At 39.3% G+C, this 11,767-nt stretch overlaps 1 pseudogene; it reads left to right on the top strand.

Moving 5' to 3' along the window:
• The first annotated feature begins 344 nt into the window (after positions 1 to 344).
• On the top strand, positions 345 to 1,062 carry LOC119528540 (annotated as a pseudogene).
• The last annotated feature ends 10,705 nt before the right edge of the window (positions 1,063 to 11,767 follow it).

Raw genomic sequence — 11,767 nt, 5'->3', positions numbered from 1 at the left:
AAGGGAAAAATTGTATTTGTACAGATTCCTTGTCTCACTTGTACACTCAACATGCATGGAATTTTTCAGACACATGGCTTCATTTCTTAGAGCTCATGCCTTCTAAGGAAGTAATAATTGTTGTCCAACTGGAGTTGTATCATTTGCACAACTTGAGTCCTTTGTGGCCAAAACTAGGAAATGTCCGAAGTTAGTCCTTTGAAAGTCTTCCCATACAAATGTTACCAGACAGCAAAGATTCCAAAATGAGCTCCATCTCCTTGTTCTTCAAACTTATCTCATTAAAATTACAACCCAGCCTTTTGCTGGTGGCTCCAACCACAACTGTAGGCCAGTATTTCAATATGGAGCATGTCTTCACCCCTTTGGAACCCCTGCTTCCCACTGGGAATTTGAAGTACTGTCTTTTGATTCTGAACCAGGCTTTGGACATCTGTTTTCGTCATCTTTGAAGCAAAGCTTTTTTAAAAACCTGTCTGAAGGAGGTGCCAGCCACTTACATGACATCATCGAAGGAGAGTGGGAAAGCTTTTTTCCGGAAATCACCGATGGAGATTTCAACTCTATTAGGCCTGAAGTCAGTATTAAGAGCTGTGAGCTGATTACAACTTTTAATCAAGACCACACTGACTTTACCAAGTTCCTCCAAGTGCTCCAAAAGAAAATAGAATAAAAAGACCTACAAGTTGATATGATTGTGACACTGGGAGGACTTGGTGGATGTTTTGACCAGATTATGGCATCTGTGAGCACCCTCTTTTAAGTGACTGATAACATTCCTTTTTCAATTCTAATATTTCAAGAGAAATCTCTCCTCTACCTGCTCCAACCAGGAAAGCACAGGTTGCATGTAAACACTGGATTGGAAGGTGATTGGGTTGGCCTTATACGTGCTGGACAGCCTTGCAATCAGGTTACCACAACAAGCCTAAAGTGGAACCTCACCAATCATGTGCTTGATTTTGGAATACTGTCAGTACTTCTAATACCTATGATGGATCTGGGGTAGTGACTGTGGAAACTAATCAGCCACCCCTCTGGACCATTACCATCAAAGACTAACCTGTCACTGGCATTCATAGGTGTGCCTCTACCCTACCTCATGGCCAATGATTCATTGCTCAATAAGGACAGTTCACCTGGGTTTACCAGAATCATCACTTACCCAGGAAGCCCACTAGTTCAGATAATCCAGGCAACATTATAAAGGACAGATCTGAATTTTACAGTGAAAAGAAAAATCATTATTTGTTAGGAAAGTAAATAAGCTCTATTGTTTTCAGTTGGAAACTCATGTGAATCATTCCATTATAAAATTTAGTACTAATTATTCTTTATTGTGTTATTAATCATTCCTTTTATCTTAGAAAAAGGCTACTTCTGAATGGCTTTTAATATTATATTTCTCCACATAATTTATGTCACCTTTTACTGGGAAAAAAACTCCTTCCAGATTGGAATGTTAAAACTACATCATTTTGGAGGGGGTGGGTAGATGGCAGCATAGACAGGTGTGGAATCTAGTTAGTCTTCTAGATCAACTAGTAAATAGTCTGGAACAACTGTCCAGCCCGTGACTGGACACACATCATACACCAGTCTGGAATGGGTGAAATGGCTGAAACTGCAGCATAGAACTGTAAGTAAAGCTCCCCAAACTGTGGAGCTGGTGCCCTCCCCAACCAGCAGGACAGGCTGAGCTGAAACACTTCCCTGTGGAAAAAAGAAGCAGGTTAATACCTGGAGCATGGGAAAGTAACTCAACCAAGCTCCAATTGAGGTTTTAATTAACAAATTCAGACAACTGACTATGAGCTATAAGAACAGATAAACTCAGAGCAAGCAGGAAAGGAACCCAAGGTTCTTCCTGGCAGAGAGGAGACAGGGCTGATGAAGAAAAATATATAAATAAATAAAAACAGAGGCTTTTGGAGACAGCTGAGCTCAGAATACTGGAAAACAGTTGTTTCCCAAGAAAAAGGGGAATAAAGAACCAGGTACCAACACTGGACAAACAGCAAAACTGGGGTCTGGGACTGGCTCACAAAGGGGCTTTCTCTCTTTTTCCTTTTTTTTTTTTTTCTCTCATTCTAAGTAGATCATTAGAAAAAGCCTCAGGCATTTTAAATTGTCAGCTCTGATCCAGGCAAGGGTAGAGTTCAAGTGTAGAAGATAATTCCCTAAAGGGTGTATCTTCCCTAAGAAAAAGGGGGTGGGGCCCACCTCAAGTGGCTGTCCTCTCTCAGAGAATTCAGACCCCAGGGCCTGGTGTGTGTGGGGGGACCAGAAACAACTTAAGCTTGGTTTCTGACATCCTCAGCCCCTGGCCAGGACAGGGTCTGCTGAGAATTAAAGGAAACACACTTCTTTACACCAGTGGGAGCTGTGGGCTAAGTGCCACCTGCTGGGGAGGACAGGAAAAGCACAGAGTCCAGTGGCCTCAGAAGAAACTCTGACAATCTTCTGGGTCTCACCCTTAGGGAAACCTGATACTGAATACAGCCTCCTCCTGAGACCTGGACCTATTTGGTCTGGGAAAATCTGACTGGGGGAATCAAGAAAACCAGATGCCTAGACAACAAAAAATTGCAGATCACATTAGGAAAAGCAAAGATATGGCCCAGTCAAAGAAACAAACTTAAACCTCAACTGAGAAACAGGAATTGAAACAGCTGATTATTAATCAAACAAATCTCCTAAATCAATTAAAAAATCAAATCAATGAGTTGAGGAAAGATATGGCAAAAGAAATGAAGGATAGAAAGAAGACATTGGGAAAGCATAAGGAAGAACTCAAAAGTTTGAAGAAACAATTGGCAGAACTTATGGGATTGAAAGGTACAATACCAGAGATGAAAAACACAATGGAGACATACAACAGCAGATTTGAAGAGGCAGAAGAAAAGATTCATGAACTGGAGGACAGGACATCTGAAATCCTACACACATAAGAACAGATAGGGAAAAGAATGGAAAAATATGAGCAGTGTCTCGGGGAATTGAATGACAACATGAAGCACATGAATATACATGTCATGGGTGTCCCAGAAGGAGAAGAGAAGGGAAAAGGGGCAGAAACAATAATGGAGGAAATAATCACTGAAAATTTACCATCTCTTATGAAAGACATAAAATTACAGATCCAAGAAGCACAGCTTACCCTCAAAGAGAATAGATCCAAGTAGACCTACATCAAGACACTTAATAATCAGATTGTCAAATGTCAAAGATATTTATTGAGTACCTACTATGTGCAAGGAAACAGGGATACAATGATGAGAAAACAAGACAGGGACCCTCTTCCAGGATCTATAGTCTAGGGGAAGAGGTAGACATTAATCAAAGAATCACATAATTAAATGTAAATTCACAACTGAGGTAAGTGCTGCCATGGTGGTTACCAGTGCTGTTCTCCAAAGTATCCTGTGTCCTCAGTCCTTCCTGGTGGCACATGGTGAGTTTGTGCTTTCCCATCCCATTTGAGGTTAGGGATGGCCATGACTTGCTTTGGCCAGTGAAATGTGAGCATAAGTGTCATGTGAAAAGCCAGTGTGCCATTTGCCAAATTCCCCTCTCACTGCTGCGGTAAATGTGGAAACATGTCAAGAAACTACTGCTAGACCTGGGTGTGAGAGTGACTGTGATGAATCAGCCTCTCTCTGTCCATCTGTATTCCCATGATGAAAATGTAGCATGAGGGAGAAATAAATTTTTGTTAAACCACTGAGATTTGGGGGCTATTGGTTACTGCAGCAAAGCCTGGTCTATCCTAACAGATACAGTTACAATGGATAGGTACATGGTGTTGTGAAAATGTACTGGGGGAATTAGCTGGGTAGGTAAGGTTTGGAAAATGTCCCTTAAGATGTGACAACTGAGCTGAGATCTTAAGAAGGTGGAGAGGGTCTTGGAAGAAGAACATTCTAGATTTTGGACAAGGGGAGTAGAAATATAGATGGAGAGAACTGGATGGATTAACCCCTCTGAGTTGACTGGCAACATGGGGTTGATAGATTTGTGGGATAGAGTAGCACTAAGAGAGAGAAAGCAACAGCCTAGAGCCTGGCATGTAGTATGTGCTCAATGCCTCATAAGAGCTTACACTGTATGTGCTAGATACTGTGCTAAGTGGCATACATATACAAACTCATTCAGTCCTCATGCAATCCTGTGATTATCACCAGATTAGTAACTGGGGATCAGTGAGGTTAAGTAACTTGCCCAAGGTCACTTGTCTACATAATGGTGAAACTTGGATTTGAACCCAGAGTCTGCTTTTAACAAACACCATGCTTCTCACTGTTGTGGTTTGTATTATTACTATGATTTTAGTTATAAAGATGAGGGTGTTTTTCTTTCCCCCTCAAACCAAACCAGAAATAACTCCTTGCCAATTTAAAGCCCTGGGTGCATGGATGCACAACTTTTAAAGTCCATTACCATCCTGTATCAGTTAGCTATTGCCTGATAATGTTGTGTAACACACAACCATAAAATTCTGTGTCTCAAAACAACCAACATTTATTTCTCATGGGTGTGTGCGTCATCTGGGGCAGGGCATTCAGGCTGGGATCATCTGGGCATTTCTGCTTCAAGCTGTGAGTCTAGTTTAGTTTGGCTGGGGTAGCTCTGTCCCCTGTATACTCAGTTTTGTTATCTCTGAAGGAACAGAAACTACTCAGGGACCATCTTTTAGGGTGATGGCAGAAGTTACAGGAGTGCAGGCAACAGTTTAGTCTGGAAACTGGCAGGTGGCATGCCCACATAGCAGAGCTAGGGACCACCAGAGCCTGGGTTCACACCCAAGTCTGTTGGACCCCCCACGGTATCATGCTCTTTGCTTATGTGGACTGGGACTATCAGTCCAGGATGGAGGTGAGTGGGATGGTGACATTATATATATACACTTTTTGTGTGTATATGTTTATATAACATTGCTGGATGTGAAAGTATCCAGGACTGTCTGGAACATGGGAGAGGTGGGGAGGCAATGTGTACAGAGCATGGAGTTTGGAGTCCAAAACTTTTTATACTTTTATTGAGCCCAGGAGACTGTATTGCCTTTACAGTACTGAAATATTTGATCCCAACTGCAGAGTCCTGCAGACTTGAACACTCTATGCTAATCCCCATGTAAGTGTTGCATTAACTGACAATATTGCTCTAAAGGTAGAACAAAGTGCATTGTCTTTTAAAATTTTTTTTTTTTAAACTTTTTTCTTCCCTTTGTTTCTATTGACTAAGATAACTTGGCAATCAATAGAAGGTCCATTCATAGGCTTTTGAGGAGGATAAAATGAGACAATGTGTGCATAGACCAGGGTGGGCAATGGAAAGTCATGACCTCTGCTCTGGCCCTTTACTAGCTGTCTCAGCTTCCAGGCTGCCATGAAAAATATCATGCAGTGGACTGCCTTAACAACAGGCACGCTTTCTCCCAGAGTCTGTGGCATTTTGGCTGGTTGGAAATTGTTGGCTTACTTAGTTTTCCCATTTGTATATCTTCTTTAGAGATATGTTTATTCAAGTCTTTTGCCCATTTTTCAATTTGGCAAATTGGCTTTCCCAATGCATGGCAAAGTACTCTCTTTTCTCTTCCAAGTTCCAGCTGATTTCTAGCTTGTGGCCTCTCCTTGTGGTATCCTTTTTAATACAACCTCCAGTAATAGGATTAAGACCAATCTTTATTCCATTGGCCATACCTTAACTAAAAATAACACCTTAAACTATTCCTATTGTAATGGGTTCACGCCCATAGGAGTGAGATTAAGAACATGGTGTTCCAGTCAACCAAGATGGGGATGAAGGATGCTCCAGGGTTCTGTTCCTCCACAGGATCTTTGGACAACTAGCAAAAGCTGGTAGAGATCTTCAAAACTGTGGAAAACAGTTAAAGGGTTGCAGTAACTGAAAAAAGTGCTGAATCAAGAAAACAAAACTTAAAAAATTGGTTGGGGAAGTTCATGGTGTCATGGCTCTGCTCTCCCTGACATGGTGGGGAGCCAGCCTATGCTCCCATGTGGGTCACTGACCTTGTTCCAGAGGGAGCAGAGTAACCCCTATGTGCACACTGGGGAGACTGTAGGTCAGTCCCCATCTACGTGATGGCATACTGAAGGACTGAGTCAAAATATTCCTTGCTGGCTTGTCCTCCCAAAACTTGTCCTGCAGGCAGAATCACCTTGCTGACAGCTAAAGTAGCATAAGGGAAAATTAAATCAAAATGGCCTGGGACAAAGGATTATCTGCTTTAAGACATAATAGAGCACCCAGAAGGGGTTTGGGGAGTCTATTTCATAGGGAGTGGGGGGAGCACTTGAAATCCTATAAATGGGGGAATTTATAAGGCCAGAAGTGCAAGTCCAGTACAAGAAGACCTTGAACTTTCACCTCAGGCTGATCATCTTGTTGGGAGAGCTAAACTCTGAAGGAGAGCAGCATCCAACTCAAAGCCAATTTGCAAAGGCTGTGAAACATGTTTTTTGCATTGGTTTGCTGGTTTATGTTAGCTGCTAGCATATAAGTAAATCTCTGTCATATTAATTGGACACAAACTTAAGGTTCAGACAACTCAGGTACTAAATATCAGAGATAAAACATTAAAATATTAAGAAGTACAGTGTGAAAAAAAGATACAAAGACAGAGAGAAAGAAAGAAAGAAAGAAAGAAAGAAAGAAAGAGAAAGAAAGAAAGAAAGAGGAAATGATAGCTGATCCAAAGGAATGAGATAAAAATTCATAAAACATCAGGGAAAAGAAGACCAGACTTTGGATGTACCAGACAAAGACTTTAAAAAAATGATCTTCAATATGTTCAAAGCAATAAAGGAAAACATAAATAAGAACTAATGGATATCAAGAAAATGATGAATGACTAATATGAGAATATGAATAAGAGATATAAATAATTAAATGGAGCCAAACAGATACTGGACTTCAAGACCAAAATAACTAAAATGAAAAATTCCCTAGGGGGTCACCGTAAGAGATTAGACATGGCAGAAGAAAGAAACAGTGAACTTGAAAATAAGACAATAGAAATGATTCAGCCTCAGGAGCAGAAAGGATAAAGAATGAAAAAAAGTGAGCAGAACCTAGCGGACCTATGGGAAACCCTCAAGCATACCAATATATGCATTATGTGAGTCCCAGAAGGAGAAGAGAGAAATGGACAGAAGATATAATGGACAGAAAACTGCCCAAATTTAACAAAAGATATGAATATATACATTCAACAAGCCCAACAAACCCCAAAGAGGATAAATGTGAAGAAAACCACACCTAGACCCACAGTAGTCAAACAGTCAAATGCCAAGGACAAGTAGAGAGTTCTGAAAACTGCAAAGGAAAAGCAAAGTGTTATATAAAAAGGAGTCCCAATAAGATTAAGTGTCAATTCATTAAAAATCATGGAGGTAAGAAGACAGATGAAATACTTGAAATTCTGAAAGAAAACAATTGCCACTCAAGAATTTTATATCCAGTGAGACTGTCTTCCAAAAATGAGGAGATTAAGATATTTGCAGATAAACAAAAACTGAGAAAATTTTCACTGCTATATCTGCCCCACAAGGAATGTTAAAGAGATGTCTTCAGACTGAAAGAAAGGACACTAGATTGTAGATCAAAGGAGAATAAATAAATAAATCTCTCTGATAAACCAGATGGGTATTTATAAATGCCAGTATTATTGTATTGGGGATGTATATAATTCCACTTTTGACTTCTTAAGGCTCCAGAATCAAATGTATAAAAGGGAATGACAAATCTATGGTTTGGGACATATAATGTATAAAGATATAATTTATAACAAGTACATCAAAAAATGGGGTATATAGGAGCATAGGAAGAGTATTTGTGTATGCTATTGAGGTTAAGCTGGTATCAAATCAAACATTATTGCTTTTGGTTTAGGATGTTAAATTTTTCTATGCAATTTTATTGAGATATATTCACATAACATACAATCATTCAAAGAGTACAATCAATTGTTCACAGTATAGGATGTTAAATTTAAGCCTCATGGTAACCATAAAGAAAATACCTGAAACAACATACAGAAGGAAATAAGGAGGGACTTAAAATGGTACAGTGCCAAAAAAATGCACACAAATAAATATGAAAGTAGACATTACTGAAAAAATTGAGGGATATGAAAGGTGTAAGACTTACAAAAACAAAATAACAAAATGACAGAGGAAATTCCTGCACTATCACTAGTTACTTTAAATGTAAATGGATTGCTCAGACAGTCTTTTGGAGAACAGGGTGAGAGTTGTGCAGATACGTAAGTAGTTCAGCTGGACCCTGGAGAAATTGCTCCATGATGAGGAGGCAAAGGTGCTTTAATTTCATATTCCCTGTGGCCAGATTGTAAAATATTGAGCCATACCAAATCATCTGGACACAAAAGTTTAGGAACTGAGATGTTAAAATATAAATATGAGAGGGGGTGATGTCATCAACATGGCAACATAAACAGCTACTGAAAACTTCTCTCTAGAGATTCAATGAAAAAAAAAGGACAATTCTGAATTGTTTGAAACTCTGGTGGAGGATATAGACTGGAGAAGGACCCTGAAAATGCTGAATTGAAGAAGGAGAAGAAATATCAGCCCTAGGTCTGAAAGCCCTTCCCCCACCCTTGAGTGAAGCAGCAGCTGGTGGCCATTTATTTGCCATTGGCTGGAGTACTGGGTCAGCTGAGGGGGTACTTTGCCAAAGGTGGAACTCCACATCGAGCCAGATTTTGGCTGGCAAAATGAGGGCATAGGGATCCCGCTTTCAGTTCACCTGTATAGATGCAGCCTGTGCTGGGAGGCAAAGCAGCTTCTGAGAATGATTAAGTTACTTAAAAGTGCCATCTGCTGGACAGTCTGAAGTGGCAAGGGAATTGAAATACTTTTCTCAAAGATGCTCCAGACTCTTTCTTAGGGCCACATGAGCTGGTCTACACCCCCTGTATGGAAACCTGGACCTATTTTGGTTGAGAAATATGCAAGACCCAACTCTTAAAGCAGGGCTCCAAAACAAACCCAGGTCTTGCTGGCTGGTGGAAAACAGAGCACCACTGGAAGCCAGCAGATCTATTTACCATACACAGTGAACTTGCTGGGGTGCCTAGTGCCTACCTGCCATCACCATGGCAGGTCACAGTGGGCACCTGATTTTGGGGGGAAGAGTGAGGGGTGGAGCCAATCTGACAACTGGCCAGAGAGAGAAACAAAGAAAAGATGGAGATCAGACTACCATCACCACCACCACCACCACCAACAACAACAACAAAAAACCCAAGACAAAAGAAAGAAAATGACCTCCAGAATAAACTAATCAAGAAAATCTGGTGCCTAGACAGCAAAAAATCATGAGCCACAGCTGGAAACATGAAGATAAGGCCCAGTCAAAGGAAAAGACTAACACCTCAACTGAGATTCAGAGGTTGAAAGAGCTGATTAAAGATGTTCAAACAAATCTTCTAAACGAAATCAATAAGTTGAAAGAAGATGTGACAAAAGAGATGAAGGATATAAAGACGACACTGGGTGACCATAAGAAAGAATTCGTAAGCTTGAAAAAACAAATGGTAGAACTGATGGGAATGAAAGGCACAATGGAAGAGATGAAAGACACAATGGAGACATACAACAGCAGACATGGAGAGGCAGAAGAAAGTATTAGTGAATGAGAAGACAGAAATCTGAAATCCTACATGCAAAAGAACAGATAGAGAAAAGAATAGAAAAATATGAGTAGTGTCTCAGGGAGCTGAATGACAATGTGAGGCACATGAATATATGTGTTAAAGGTGTTTCAGAAAGAAAAGAGAAGGGAAGAGGGGCAGAAAGAATAATAGAGGAAATAATCAATGAAAATTTCCAAATTTTTAGGAAAGACATAGAATTACCGGTCCAAGAAGTTCAGCATACCTCAAACAGAACTGATCCAAATAGTCCTACTCCAAGACACTTACTAATAAAATTTTCAAATGTCAAAGACAAAGAGAGAATTCTGAAAGCAGCAAGAGAAAAGCAATCCATCACATACAAGGGAAGCTTGATAAGACTAAAGTGCAGATCTCTCAGCAGAAACCATGGAGGTGAGAAAGCAGTGGTATGATATATTCAAGATACTGAAAGAGAAAACTGACAACCAAGAATCCTATATCCAGCAAAACCATCCTTCAAAAATGAGGGATAGTTTAAATTATTTACAGGTAAACAGACCCTGAAAGAGTTCATGAACAGGAGACCTCCTCTACAACAAATACTAAAGGGGGTACTCAGACAGATAGGAAAAGACAGGAGAGAGAGGTTTGGAGAAGAGTGTAGAAATGAAGATATCAGGAGATGAAAGAGGGTAGAGATTGGGCATTTGATGCTGAAGGAGTATAGAATGTTCAAGAGGATTGATTGTATAGACTCAGAAATGGATAACACAATAGTGTGTGATGGTAGCACAATGTTTTAAGTACACAATAATGTAAGTACACTGAACAAAGATGACTGTGAGTACAGTTGAAAGAGGAAGGTTACGGGTATGTATGGTGCCAGAAGGAAAGATAGAAGATACAGACTGGGACTGTATAACTCAGTGAAACCTAAAGTAGTCAATGATTGTGATTAAATGTACAAATATAAGAATGTTTTTACATGAGCGAGAACAAATGAAGGTCCACATTGCAAGGGGTTGAAAATAGGATGGTATTGAGTGAAAAATATAATCAATGCAAACTAGAGTTCTATAGTTAACAGTAATATTGTAATGTGCTTCCATTAATTGTAACAAAGGCAATATACCAAAGCTAAATATCTGTAAGAGGGGTATATAAGGAAGGGGCATGGGATTCTTGGCATTGGTGTTGTTGTCTGACTTTCTTATTGTATTTTATCTATTTTTATTTTATTTTTATTTTATTTTTTTGTCATCTTTTTTTCTTCTTCCTCTTTCTTTGTGGAAGAAATGGATATGTCCTCATTTAGATTGTGTGGTGAACGCCTAACTATACAATTATATCAGGAACTATTGACTATTTACTTAGGAGGGAAAGTACAGTGTGTGCATAACACTCTTAGAAAAATGTAAATGGATTAAACTGTCTAGTCAAAAGGCAGAAATTGACAGAATGGATAAAAAATGGCCCAACTCTATGCTATCTACAAGAGAATCACCATGAATTCAAAGACACAAATAGGTTAAAAGTGAAAGGAGGGGAAAAAAAGTAAATGTAAATAGTAAACAAAAAAGAGCTGGGGTTAGTGATACTACTATCACATAAAATAGACTTTAAGTAAAAAAAACTGTTACAAGGTACAAAGAAGGACACTATATACTGATAAAGGGGTCAATTAAATAGGAAGACATAACAATTATAAATATATGCACCTAATAGCAGAGCCCCAAAATATATAAACAAATAGCAACAGACTGGAATGGAGATGTAGATGGTTCTATATTAATAGTGAGATACTTCAACACATGACTTTCAATAATGGATACAATATCTAGACAGAGGACCAAAATGGAAATAGAAGATTTGAATAATACTATAACTCAACTGGATCTAACAGACATATATAGAACACTTTACCCAAAAGCAGCAGAATATACATTCTTTTTTTGTGCACATACATAGGTCATTCTCCAGCATAGACCATATGTTGGGTCACAAAACAAGTTCAATAAGTTCAAAAATATTGAAATTATACAATGTGTCTTGTCTGACCACATTGGGATGAAGCTACACATCAACAACAGAGAGAGAACTGGA

The sequence above is a fragment of the Choloepus didactylus genome, chromosome 3 (genome assembly GCF_015220235.1).
Source record: "Choloepus didactylus isolate mChoDid1 chromosome 3, mChoDid1.pri, whole genome shotgun sequence".
Classification (NCBI taxonomy): domain Eukaryota; kingdom Metazoa; phylum Chordata; class Mammalia; order Pilosa; family Megalonychidae; genus Choloepus; species Choloepus didactylus.
This window is presented reverse-complemented; position numbering and strand designations above follow the sequence as displayed.